A 13,908-nucleotide genomic window follows, 5' to 3' on the forward strand; every position below is an offset into this window, starting at 1 on the left:
CAGAAGTTTTGCATTTTCCTGGGAAATCTCTTGCAGGCTAATGCCTTGAACCCTGTAAAGAAAGCTTGCATTCCCACCAGAAACCTGATCGCTCTAACATTCCAGGTGAGAAGATAAGCCAGTCGGTTGAATGAGAAAGCCTGAAAGTTCGGGAAGAACTGAAATTCAACATATTTGTCAGCCTGGAAAGGAAAATGGAAATGAGATTAAGTGATTCAAATTTCTTAAAAAGAGTGTGTTTTCTTTTGTGTTTTTCCTCCCAGCACCAGAGCAAAGCCATATTCAAGTAACTGTAGTAAGATACGGAATTCCAGAGGGAGATAAAAGAATGATTCTCCAACATCCCCGATGCAATCATGACATTAACATCTCCAAAAATCACCAGAGAGACATAGGATTAGTTCCTTTCTAAACATAAAAGAAACAACACAAAGAAACCATTGCTACTGTTTGGGAATAGTTTATATAACCTTATATGCAACAGTACTGTGGCCCTCTTTCTCTAGCTACCAGTATAAATCAAACAATTGATTTCATCATTGTAAATACATTAAATAGTGGAATAATTGGCTAGTAGAACTGAAAGGGACCTTGGCATTCAATCCTGTTCCCACCTCTTACAGATCAGAGACATAGTTCTCAGGGAAGGATGGTGAGTTATGCACAGTCGTTCAGATAATGGGAGTGCTGCGACAGAGATCCAGGTGCTGTGATGTTAATCTAGGTTTCCCATCACAGGATTTCCCTCTGAAATATCTTTGAGTTTAAGGAGTGAAGAGTGAGAGGGAATCCAAAAGCTAGAAGGCTGGGATAGGAGCCAAGACCCTCTTTCCCTTCTCTGTGTGGGTAGACTCATCTTCGGTCTCAGCAACAATTAAAGAAAGCAAGCAAAACTACTAGATGGCAGCATCATATTTTAAAGTTGGTCTCAAATCAGGATAGTATCTTCTATGTGGAGCCCAAGTTAAGATAAATGTCTGGGTTGTGTGCCTTCTTTGTAGATCTGGAAGATTGTATTAAGGTTCCAAATGATACTGAGATTTGCTAAGTCAAGTCTTACTTGTCAATAGCTCCTTTTTGGATATTTAAAGTTCAAGAGCTTTGTTTGCTTTAGTTAAGTGCTCTGAAGTGTTTCAACAGCCATTGACCCATTTATATAAACAAATGAAGGAACGAACACAGTGATAATCCATGATACCCGGAAGCGGCCCAAGCCTAAGGAGTAGCATAAATCCTTGATGACTTAAAGATAAGCCTTCCACACACCTGCGTAATTCACTTTGTTAAACAAGTACATGTGCGCCAGTGGGTTTGATTGGCTGAAGAGGGAAGGACTGGGAAAAAAATATTTACTATTTTCAGTACAATCTCTCTTTCTTTTTAAGATTTTATTTATTTACTTGAGAGAAAGAAAGAGAGAGAGAGAGCAGGAGCAGGGGGAGGGCCAAACGGAGAGGGAGAAGCAGACTCCCCGCTGAGCAGGGAACCCAATGTGGGAACTCAATCCCAGGACCCTGGGATCATGACCTGAGCCGAAGGCAGATGCTTAACCACTGAGCCACCCAGGCGACCCACAATCTCTCTTTCTTTAAATTTATTAATGTGTGAGCGTTTTGCCAAGAAGTACAGTTACAACCTTGATACCATTCTTTGTTTTCAAGTGATAAATTTTCTATTGTTATTCATCATCTTTTTTTTACACTTGAGGTGATTTTAGTTGGGTTTGTCAAAAATTGGTTTCCTCCAAGTGTTAGTTATTTTATATAATTTGCCATCCATTTAGACTTTTAGAGAGTATCATTATTTCATAAGGAAACTCGATTTTAGAAACGTGGCATAGGTTGAAATTCACTATCAAATAATGTCACCTCAAACAACTCTAAAAAAAATACATCTCCATCTTTATAGAGAAAGTAAAATGATCCCAGTCTGATATCCTGTGACTTATTATGCCAGAGTTTCCAAAGATGGATATGTTTGTGCCACACACAGTTAGAACTCCTAACCTGCTCACCCTCAAAGGTAGGGAAAGCAGAGTTCCTGAAATCCTAAGGAGAGAACCTGTAGACAAGGAAAGGAATACTTGGAAAGGAAAGGGAAGACAAGCTGTCATGAATGGAGTTGGCACTTGGCTTCGAATTTTAAATTAGCAAAATCATATCACTTTCTCTGCCCCCTCATCTGTGACACCTTGTTCTCTTGTCACCAGTTATAAATATCAGGTAATTTATTAACCCTAACAAGTCTGGGTGGCTAATTGCAAAACCATGTATTGTCTGGAAGAAGTTTGAGCCAAATGCTGGGTGTACTCGGCAGAGAATCTCAGAGCAACTGAAACACCTGCTGTAGACTGACACATCTTGGTTCACACAAGAACTTGAGAACACTCCTGAATTCCTGAATGATTGCCTAGAGTCCAAAGGCTTACTGGAATAGGAACTCGAACTGGAAAAAAAAAAAGATGGTCTTCATGTCATCTTTAGAATTGAAGGCAGTTTGTTCTGACATAAGACAGAGAGGGAATAAGAAGACATTAGCTTTGGTTTTTCTCCTGCAGTTTACATCAGCTTTAACAAGTTCTTTCTTCTCTTTTCCTCTTGCATTCATCACTCCATCTTTTGAATATCTTGCCCCTCAAGTGTTTTAATGTCTTTCAAGAGGAATGAAAGAATAAGCTATAAAACGTCAGGAAGGAACTGGATTAAAATCGGATGGATTCTCAGCTTATCTTGACTCTGGAATGTATCATGAGAGCTAGAGAGAAATGGTGACGTGTGACTACCAGGCAAATGGCAGAGAGGGGTTGGCAAAGGATTTTAAGAGCTGTAGTCTGGAATGTGAGAATTTCCTTAAGGCTTTTCTTCTCAATTAAAGTTTTACCAGGCTGTGCTTTTATACTTATTAAATTTGGGTGTAGCTGCATCTCTTCCCCCAAAGAAACTCCTATTTCTCTCTCCTAGGTGGAACGAAGAACTCTTTTCTTCTCTCTGCCACATACCCCCATCATCTCCTATACATTTTGCTATTGTTTGGTGAAAATGGGAACTTTTATTTCTAACCTTTTATTGTTTGTCTCTGCTCCACATCCTGTAACTGTTTTCATTTTTCTGCAGAGCTGCACACCGCCTTTTCTGTTCGGGTCAGTGTTTGAAGTGGTAGGGCATGCAAGTCCCCCTCCAACTGATTTTCTAGAAGGTGTTACATCTCTGTATTTCATGTCATTCATGGTAACTAAGCGCATCTACAATTGGCAGAATTGTCTAAGTGGAGTAGTGAGCTGAAAAACAGTGAGTATAACAGAAATAAAAACACTTAATAAAACTAGTTTTAATCAATTCAACAACAACAACAAATTATTAAATGCCCATTAGGTGGTAAGAGTCATGATGAGTACTAGAAGAGAGAAAATAATAGAAAAGAAGGCCCAGCCTTTGTCCTGAAGGGACTTAATCTTATAAAAGTCATGCTTATAAGGCAAAGGACCATACCATGAGACAGAATATGATTTGGGCATGAGAAATTTACTAGCAACATTAGCATAAAGGAGGGACGGGGGGGGGGGGGGTTGGCGCCTGGCTGGCTCTGTCAGTGGAGCATGCAACTTTTGATCATGGGGTTGAGTTTGAGCCCCATGCAAGGTGCAGAGAATCCTTGAAAATAAAATCTTTAGGAAAAAAAAAAGGAGGGACCATTCTTTTGGGTGAATGGAAGAAAGCCTCTTAAAGAAGTATATATGTGTGAGACTTTAAGGAATAGGTAGCGTTTTAAGTAGTTTCTGTTTTCTTGGTTTTCCTCGTTATAAGGTAGTAAGTGTCCATTAAAGAAAAATAAATGAGAATATACAAAGAAATCGAAAGAAAATTATTGAAAAAACACCATTCCTGCTGCAGGATGACTGCTGTGAACATGGGGCAGTTAGAACACGGGCTGTGAGGCATCTGCCTGTGGATCTTAGTGAGGGACATCGCATGTCCAGTGTGTCCTGCCCTCTCTCAGACTTCCAGGGGCTCTCCCAGAAATGTTCATGCCAAGCCAGGTGACAGAGGCTTCTGCCTCTGTGATTTTCTATTCCTTGTTACAATATTTATTAATGCCCAGTAGACAGTCTCATCTCTCTGCAAGGGAAGGTGAATGAGCAACGATGAAATGCCGTTAGCATTTCTTGTCGGTATTTAAATGTAACATTTTATCAATCCATTAATTGGTAATTAAAGGACAAAAGCATCACTTCATTCCCCCCATGAATGACACCAACTTTCCTTCTTCCCAAAAAGCTGTTTCAGGAGGCTTTAGTGGGCTGAGTAATCAGTATTTCTTCTAACACTTTTGTTGTTTAAAAATGCCTTTGTTTCATTTGAGGTGTGAGAAAATGTGCTAACCTTGTCTTCGTTGGTGCAACAGTGCAGAAATGATAACTGTATATACATTTTTTTTACATAAAAATAGAGAGGAGCAGGAAGGAGAGAGACAACTTATTTAAATCCTGAATACAGTCAGACCTCATATGCATTGTTAAAAAAAAAAAAGCCCTAAAGAATTGCATATGGATTAGAGGGATGAATATTCTATTATTTCAGTCTGTTCTGCTGATCTTCTTATTGTGACTTTGTGCTTCAGAAATCTGCTAGGAATTTGGCTTTGCCGTAGTAGGCAGTAATTTTAAATGTGTATCAAGCACTTGATAGTGTATGATTTGCGTGCTGTTGCATTCCTATTCCCTAAATTTTCCACCAATTTATTACTTTTTTCATACTGTTTTAATATTTCAGGATGATGAATATATACAGCATCATTAAAGGTAAATAAAAAATGCATGAAATTAAAAAATGGAATATTAGATGTTTCTTTGCTGTAATCCCCCAGCCCAATTGGAATGAAATGTCTCTGTTCTATCAAGTAATCCCTAAACATGATTAGGAACCTGGGAGTGTCCACACAGCCCACATAATATTTGTATCATCTAAGCCTATTTATGTAAGGTTTGAGTAAAAGTTGTTATTAGAAGACCTATAAACCCATTTTACAATTCTGAAAGATATGCTTGCCTCTTAATCTTTTCTACCTTTATTATTTTTGCTGGAGTTGATGACAACGTGTTCTTAATTCGTTTTTCAGAATGCTATTACTGTACATCTTCTTCATACTTAGATGATACATTGGCTATTCTATTGAAATACATTTTAAAGACCAAGGATTGAGTTCAGGAGTTCATTTGCATCTGTTGGTGTTTTTTTCAATATTTATAAGAAGGAGAAGAGTTAGTTTTGTAGGGTCTGTCACAACGTCCAATCAGTCAATATGTGTCCAGGGCAGGTTTTCCCAAAGTATTCCTTCTTTTAAGGAAGTTTGTTCCTATTATATTGACGCACTAAGCTCCTGGGTTTTTTATTGTTTTTTTTTTTTCTTTAGTAAAAACAGTTTGCACTGTGTGATGCTTTGCTATGAAATTGTTTAAATTTAATTTTGATTTTTTAACCAAAGGAAGCAGTGTTTTGTAAAGAGAATATCTAAACATAAAAAGACCAAAAAATGTTTTCCCTAAGCCTTGATCGACGCCCCACAGTGTGTTAATGACTTCTTTGGTGGAAAGATATCCTTTCTTTATTAGCAAATCTTCAGTGTTTGCCCTCTTTAAAAGGCCTCTTTATAGGGAGAAGTTTTTCAAAACATCTTAAAAGTCATACCTATAATTCTTTTTTTTCTCTTCCTTCCAATTAGGTTTTAGTGGATATCAGGCTTTTCTTAACCCAGTTTAGTTCTTTTAATCGTGCAGATACTGATCTAACAATTGCATGCAAACCCTCTTGAATTTCGGGGAAGTTCACCAATTGCACCCTTATTCCAGATACTTTAAAGTATCAGGACATTTTTGTTTCCTTTAATGTAGTATTCCTTATTTATTTTTGGCTTACACACAAAAGACGGTTTTTACTGTTTCACTGCTTAACCCAAATCATGAAATGTGAAGATTGACAGCTCTTATTAATTTCACAGTTAGGAAATGTGTTAAGTGACCACTGTTTCCAATGAATCCTCAGCAGTGTGGTATATTTTAAAACCATATTTCAGACAGCACCCCAAAGATATTCCATGGTGAGACCTTTTAAACCTTTGCTTCTGCTCTGGCAAGTTAGCTCTGATACCTAAGATGAATCCTCATAGTGAAAGAGGCATTCCCTTAGCCTCCGTGTGGGTTAAGTTTGGGCTTTCTCTTCCTGCAAACACCAGGTTGGAGCAGAGAGGCCTGGTGTCGTTCTTTTACACTTTGCAAGTCTGCCATTTGGTACACATGCTGTCAGCAATTGCAGAAATTGTCCTCTGCCAGCCAGTTTTTGTGTGTGTGTTACTCATTTTGCAAAGAAAATAATGACGGCAAATGACATATGGCCAATATTCCCCAAGCTGAACTTGACCCCCGGCTGGGCGGGGGTAGGGGGGCGGGTTGCGGGAGGAAAGTTTTAAATAGTCCACACCCTTCTGCTAGAAAAATCAGCATCGAGCATGTGATTTCATAATGGTCGTGTGACAGGGCTGCTCCATGGTGTTCAGTGCATCAGAAATCTGAGCCTCCTGCCACCAGCTGTGCCCAACCAGACCGCATGTCCTGGGTTCAGTTGGCAGATCAAGCTGCGCTGTGTCGCAACTGCCGCTGGGTGGGGGGAGGGGCACCCAGGTGCAGCGCAGCCAGGGAGGCCTGAGCCAGAGGGGTCCTGCTCCCAGGGCAGGTGGCGGGAGTGGCCTAGTGTGTGTGCATTTGGGAGCATAGCCACAGGACCCCCAAGAGAAGAGAGAAAAATCTGGACCCTTAGTCTGGAAAATTTCTGGATTGGATATGTGGTCTATGCCATTCCTCGAAGCGCTTTCCAAAGATGCTGAAAGGAGCAAAGTAGAGAGCGGAGTGGCCCATGGCTTAGAAGTCAGCCTTGGCATTTCCCGTCTGTGCAACCCTGGACCATTTACTTTGTGCCTTCATACCTCAGGCACCTCATTTGTAAAATTGGGATAACAATATTATCTACTTCCAAGGATTAAATAAAATAATCCTTTTAAAGTGCTTAGCTCAGTGCCTGGCACATAGTCAGCATTCAACAATATTACCATTTGTGAAGGTCTCATTTGCGGGATGTGTAACACTTTCCTTTTATATATGGAGAAACTGAGGCTGTAAATCATTAGCTCACCTAAGACCACTTGGCCAGGAATAGAATTCGTGTTTCCTGGCTTTCATGCTATTATGCTAACCACCAATCTATGCCTCTTCCCTGCATCAAGCCCTTAACGTTCCTATCCTTGATTAAAGCAAGGAGTGGCGGGGGTGGGTGGGTGAGGGGGGAGGATTTAAGAAAATAATGGTAAGAAATAACCTTATAGAGATGAACTTAATCTATTGTATGTCATGCTTGAAGCTAATTGTATTTGAAGTAAATACGTACACACACACACACACACACACACACACAGTTTGTTTCCAGTATCTCCCCACAGCTAAAATTATCAGATTTTTAAAATATAAGTTTTATGTTGTTGGGAAAATTGGAAAGTTTTAGAAAATAATTATTTTTGGTAACTGTGGAGTCTTGTATGCTTCTGAAACTATCCACAGGCGCTTAAACGGGCTCTGTGCCTTGGGCAGAATAAGGTAGAGAAATGTTTACAGTTCATAGTTGTGAACGTGCGCTGGAGTATTTTGCCTTAAGCAATACAGAAACTCCTGGGATAAGCAAAAAGCACATTTTCAAAGTGAAAAAGACTGAAGAAAGTAGCAGAAATATTACATGGGAAGGTTGAAAACCATTTATGAGGCTGGATTAAAAAGCATAGGCAATGAGGAATCTTTATGCTTCTTCTATTAATAATGAGTTGTGTCTACATTCACAAATTAGTTTGCAAATTAATATTTGGAGTTAGCTAAACAACTGGTTATTAATTTTTTGAGAAGAAAAAAAGTTGAATCTGCCAGTTACTTGAGTGATTTTGACACACAGTTCCCCAAACAAGCAAACAAAACTGTGTATACAGGCATAGTATAATTCAGCTTTCTCTAGGTTGTGAAATTCATTCTACAGATGGAATTTCCATCCACCCCCAAACCAAATACTGAATAAGCACAGGTCTGCAGCTCATGTCCACAGTGCAGTCAGGCTGCTAATTTGGTTTGATGGCTATATATGGCCCAGTGGTCTGGGGGTGTTTCTTCTCCCCAAATGACAACAGTATTGTGGTGGGCAAAGCAGGAGCTTTTTTGCTGTTGTTTTGTTTTTTGGTTTTTTGTTTTGTTTTTTCCCATCACCAAGGAGCAAAGCCTTTTGGGCACATTAGCACTACTTTCAGCAAGTAATGCAAAAATGGGAAATAATTGGGTTGAGGAGCTCCTGGGATATTAGTGGTGCTGTGGGCAGGAAAGCAGGCATTGGAAAATAAATGACAAATTAGTCTGCTTAATCTCTTTATTGTGAATCAGATGCCACGGCAGAGGTTCATAATACATTAATAAACACCAGTTAATGCAACTGAGATACTATTCCTCAAATTCGCAAGAGTGGTAAGAATTCTTCCCTTAGGGAGTGAGCATGTTTACTGAATGATTTTCTCCCTCCGTAAGCCGGACTTTGTGGTATAAACCCAGGTAAATAATGATAACCGTTGTATGTGTATAGTGCTGAAGCATTTACGGACAGTTTCATCCATATCAACTTGTGTGAGCTTCACTAGGACATCCCTGGGAGGGACAGGTTTTCCTATGTCCCCATTTTACAGAGAAGCCACCTGAGGAGTTACATGACCTCCCAAATGGGACTCAGTGTTGGTCAAAAAAAGATCTGGCAATCATAGAAAGACAATTATCATATAATCTCACTGATATGTGGAATTTAAGAAACAAGGCAGATGATCATAGACAAAAAAATGAAACAAGACGAAACCAGATAGGGAGACAAACCATAAGAGACTCTTAATCTTAGGAAACAAACTGAGGGTTGCTGGAGTGGCGGAGGTGTGGGAGGGATGGGGTGGCTGGGTGACGGACATTGGGAAGGGTATATGTTATGGTGAGCACCGGGTATTATATAAGAGTGATGAGTCACAGACCTGTACCCCTGAAACAAATAATATATGTTAATTAATTGAATTTAAATTAAAAAAAAAAAGATTTGGATCTTGATTTTCTAGCTTCACAACTTGTGATCTTGCTACCCCATTGCCCCATCTACTTAGAGTCAAAATCTATATATTAGTATAACTCCATATAATATAAATTCTGATATCCCCTGAGTTATGGTCCCTCATCCATTTTTAATCCAATTCCATAATATTACAAATATGACTAAATTCCAAAATCTTACTAAGTTCCGGACATTACAAAGACTGCCCTTACATGTCCCCTTAGTACTGATGACATAAAGGAGTCCCCTGACATTTTACATATGGAAACTGAGACACACAGATGGCTTAGCAGAGCAGGTGAGCATCAGAAGTATCGTTAACCAGACTTGTCAAGGTTATTTCTCTAGGTACTCTGACTTTTAGCTGATCATGTCATGTGCTTAACATAGGGCAGCATCGAGTGTGGGCTTTCTCCCTTAGCATCTCTAGAACAGGAGTCAGCCATTAAGGCTCGTGGGATCTGTCAGTGACTGGACATCTTTACAATAATCCCATCCAGCTTTGGCTGTTCCTCTAGCTTATACCCGCACAATGCTTAACACGGACCCATTCAGCTGTGCAGTGTCCCTTTATCCTAGTTAACATGATGTTTTGTACTTACTCTAATACTTGTGATGAGAAGGATGCTTTTGTATATTGAGCCGTTTTTAACCTCATTTGTGTCAGCCTGGCCCTCCTTGCTGTACGGCATAGAAAACGGGCACTAGATTTATGCTTACTGGTCAGTTGACCAGAGGGCATGGGCTAACCACAACCCCTCTTATTTGTTCACACAGGAGCACCTGCCCTGCTGTCAATTAGGGTATGGCCATGATAGTAATGGGAAAGAGATGGTATCTGGCCAAGGTCATGGAGAGGAAGGAGTAGATAAAAAAATGTACAAGGGACACAGACTATGGAAATCAGACTTATATTTGAGCTGGAGTTATCAAAATGTATTTCTGAGATCAGGCACATTCAGGGTGGTATGGCCTGTCAAAATGTATTTCTAAGAAAGAAAGACTGATTGCTCATACGAGGAAGACCAATCATTAGTGAAGAATGTCCAAAGCCAGTGTTTCTCTCATTGTCTTACAGCATCTAGGAATGCTGTGTCCACGTGGTCAAAACGGTTGCTCTCTTTGTTGCCTTGCTCATTGTGTAATCCGCTGTACAAAGAGGTCTGAAGAACTCTAGGGTCAATGGCCCTCCCAAATAAGTTAAGTAGAAACACTATCCATTCGGTGTTCATGCAAATGTGAAGTTTTTTTTTTTTTTTTTGTAATTTAGTTTCTGCAAAGCACTTAAATGTATCCACTTGGTGTTTTCAGATAAAAGCAAAATGTTTCCTATTCTTTCTAATGATCTTTAAAGAAACATATTAAAAACAGACAAGGGAAAACATCTTGGATTTGGTTTCTTTATATAATATCTCTTTTCAACCTATATTTGAGTTGTCAACTTGATTGTTTCTTTCGGTGTCTTCTGTGAGAGTGTGACTTGGAGGCTTCCAGGGTAATTATGCCTCCTACCTTTCTAAGGACAGTCTGCTACTGTTTTCTCTAAATAACCTGTGATCATGTAATGGATAAACAGTATTACCTCTGTTTTAATGACCCCCTGATTCTACAGTGGCCGGCAGTGTGCCAGAGTCAGCTCCTTGGACTCTGTTTTTGTTCTACATTCCTCAGTACTACGACGAAAACTATTTACGTTTTGCTTGAATAGCTTAAACACCATTTTAGAAGACTTTAGATTGCTTTTGAACATATTTGAATGCATCTTTAGCCATCACTGGGCTTAAAATGGAAACCCTTTTTTCAGCTTATCTGTATTAAACACCTGTAAAAATCAATGGCACTGTATTTTTTTTCTTATAATGCTCTTTTCCTTTAACTAATGCCAGAAATAATGCACAATTTATTCTAACGTGTTCTTTTCCCTTTGCCTGATGTTCTCCAGTAGTAAGTGGCATAGTATATAAGAACTCACTTCTGCTGACTTAATACTAAAATTGCCAGGTTGATGTTGAAATTCAACCAATTGGAGCCTAATCCTCAAGAAGAAATTTGCTGTCTCTCCTACTGATTATCACCTGTCGTCTTCATAATGAATATGCAGAAAGTTTATTTTATTTTTTGCAAGTGCACATACTTACATAAATGACCAATAGGAGAAGTTAGAGGTAACCAGTGATGTTTTTGAGCATTGTTATTTTTCCCTAAAATCAAAGTCTTTACATTTATATTGAAAATATTGAGTGGTTTGTATGAGCTTTATGCCAAACTAAGATTAGTGTGCTGTAGCCCATTACAAATGTAGAAGACTGACCATTTTTTATGAGTTAGAATAAAAAATATGATAATAATGTCTTCTCATCATCATAAAGAGAGATGATAACGACTAAATGAAATATTTATATTATCTCATTTTATTTGATAGGTTCCATCTTCTTCCATACCAAACACTTTCTCAAGAGCAACCGTAGCTTCCTGGTCAAAAAATAAGTCTTTGTAGAAATCAAGGTCTTCATCTGTGTTGCTAATAAATCCAGTAATCCAATATTTTGCTCTCTTTAATTTCTGAAATTTGTTTTGCATCTTAAAATGGAGCCCAGGGATTTAGTATGTTTTGATCAGGGCTGTGTGTAAACTTGGGTTGTATCTTAGTTTCTATATGGGAACAAAGAGGATTATTTGTTCCCAAGTATTTCCTTCTGGGAAGTGGGCTAATTTGTAAACAAAAATGTGTGTGTGTGTGTGTGTGTGTGTGTGTATTACACATATATTATTTGTGCCATCTGTTACTGACCCACATATTCAGTATGCCACTTGTCTCTTCATCAGCCATATTATGAGGCTCTCCCTGGCCTGTCTCCTCCCTCGTGCATTATCCTGCTGTCGTCTTATATAGTCTTATATACAATCTATATTCTTCCAGACTTTTAGATTTTGTTTGAGACATAATACAGAGAAACACTGACACATATGTCACTGCAAAGTCCCGTAGAGATGGCTTTATAACCCTGACGCTCTGAACACGTATGTTCAGTGGGCGACGTGGCCACTCTTTGCACGGCCCCCACTCTCATAAAGGATTCTGAGTTCCCGGGAAGTGTTTTCAGGCAGGTGGCTGTGTCCCGGTGCTTTCTTGTGAACTGAACTGTCCCTGTCTTGTCCTCCATCTCTCTCGTCCTCATTCCCTGTGCTCCTCTGATTGAAGCAGGAGAAAAAAAAGATTTGAGTCTTGCCCAATTTGTCCTGACATAAAGAGATGTTTAGCTCAGTGGAAGGTAGTGGCAGTGAGCCGAGGGCCTGACTGACATCTCAACAATGTGTCTGCAGGACTGCTCACTCCATGGTGCTTCGCTCCACCGCGGCCTGGCTCCCAGAGAGCTGTCTACCTTGTGCGAGAGGGCTGAGAGTCCCTCGGGCTTTGACGCTCAACACCTTGTTGGATCTGCTGACGAAGACACGGTTTTCAGTTTAGTGCTTGTTTTCTGCAGGAGGTGTTCAGGTTTGCTTAAAGCCTGAAGAAAACATTTCTGAGGAATTGTAGCTTTTATGGAGGGGAAAAAAAATACCCTATTTTCTGAACACATGGATTTGCTTTAAATTTTTCTTAAATTTCCAGAAAACATTTTGGATTCAGCACAAAAAGGTTGCGATGGCCCAGTTTTCCTTAAATCCCTCATCTGTCAGACCTCAAATATTAGAAATGTAACTCATCAAACTACTTCCTCGTTGGGCTGGGTTTTGTCCTCAAGTCACCTTATTCTGTTTCTTTCTTTCTTTTTTTTTTTTTTTTAATGATGTTGACCAGAGGCCTTTTGGGTTTTCTTCTATTCTAACAAAGCATCAGACCGTAATTCAGTTCCAACATGACATTAAAATGTAAAAAGAACAAAACAGCAAACAGCCTTGTGTAGTGGGAAGGAGTAGAATTTTAGAGTCAGAGTAAGGTCAGGGCCTTGGCGTAATTAATTATCCTTTGTAAGCCTTCTTAACTTATCATTAACATTTAGAAAGAGAGAGAGTTGGGAAGATAGTAACCTACTTGCAAGGCTGTTGTGAGGATTTAATAAGGTAATACAGAAATTTAGCACCACACCTGGTAGGTTACCACATAGACATGGACACATGCAAACGCAGAGCTCCCGGTCTCTCCCAGCCACTTAAATTTCTTCTCTTCTGCTTTCCCTTCCTCTCTTTTTAACTTGTCTCCTTCTTTCCTTCTCATTTGAGGAAAAAAAAAAAAAAAACAGGAAAAAATCCTTTGACAGAACAATATCAAATGAAGCTTGATGTTATGCATAATGATATGTTATGGACCAAGGTATGGCTAGGTTGGGACTGGGGTCAGGAATAAATAATATGACAAGTAAACAGTTTGTGCTCGATTGTTACCAAACCCAATGCTGAGTCTCCACATTGCTAATTTTAGATTCACTGATGATCTCTCACCAAGACTCATCCAAGTTTCTAGTTCAGACGGGACTTGTTTTCAGCCAAGTCATTTTACATGACCTTTGTCTCGTCCTCATAAGTGATGGAAGCCCAAAGGGTGTGACACCTCACATTATCGATGATCTAGCTTTAGGTTTCGGGTAAGAATTACACCCAGACATCGGGCATTCTAAGTTTTCTGGTCAGCAAGGATCCAAAAACTTTTGGGACATATATGGATGTCTCTCTAAGTTGCCCCAAAGGGACTTGTCCCTGAAAAGAGTCTCATTTCAATCTGCGAGGGCTAGTGTGGGATGAATTC

The 13,908-nt window shown here is 39.4% G+C and overlaps 1 protein-coding gene across 4 annotated transcripts in view; it reads left to right on the forward strand.

Moving 5' to 3' along the window:
• The window catches only part of ESRRG (estrogen related receptor gamma), a 615,169-nt gene that overhangs the window by 297,237 nt on the left and 304,024 nt on the right, over positions 1 to 13,908 (forward strand). The window lies entirely within an intron of this gene.

This window comes from Zalophus californianus, chromosome 10, assembly GCF_009762305.2.
Source record: "Zalophus californianus isolate mZalCal1 chromosome 10, mZalCal1.pri.v2, whole genome shotgun sequence".
Classification (NCBI taxonomy): Eukaryota; Metazoa; Chordata; class Mammalia; order Carnivora; family Otariidae; genus Zalophus; species Zalophus californianus.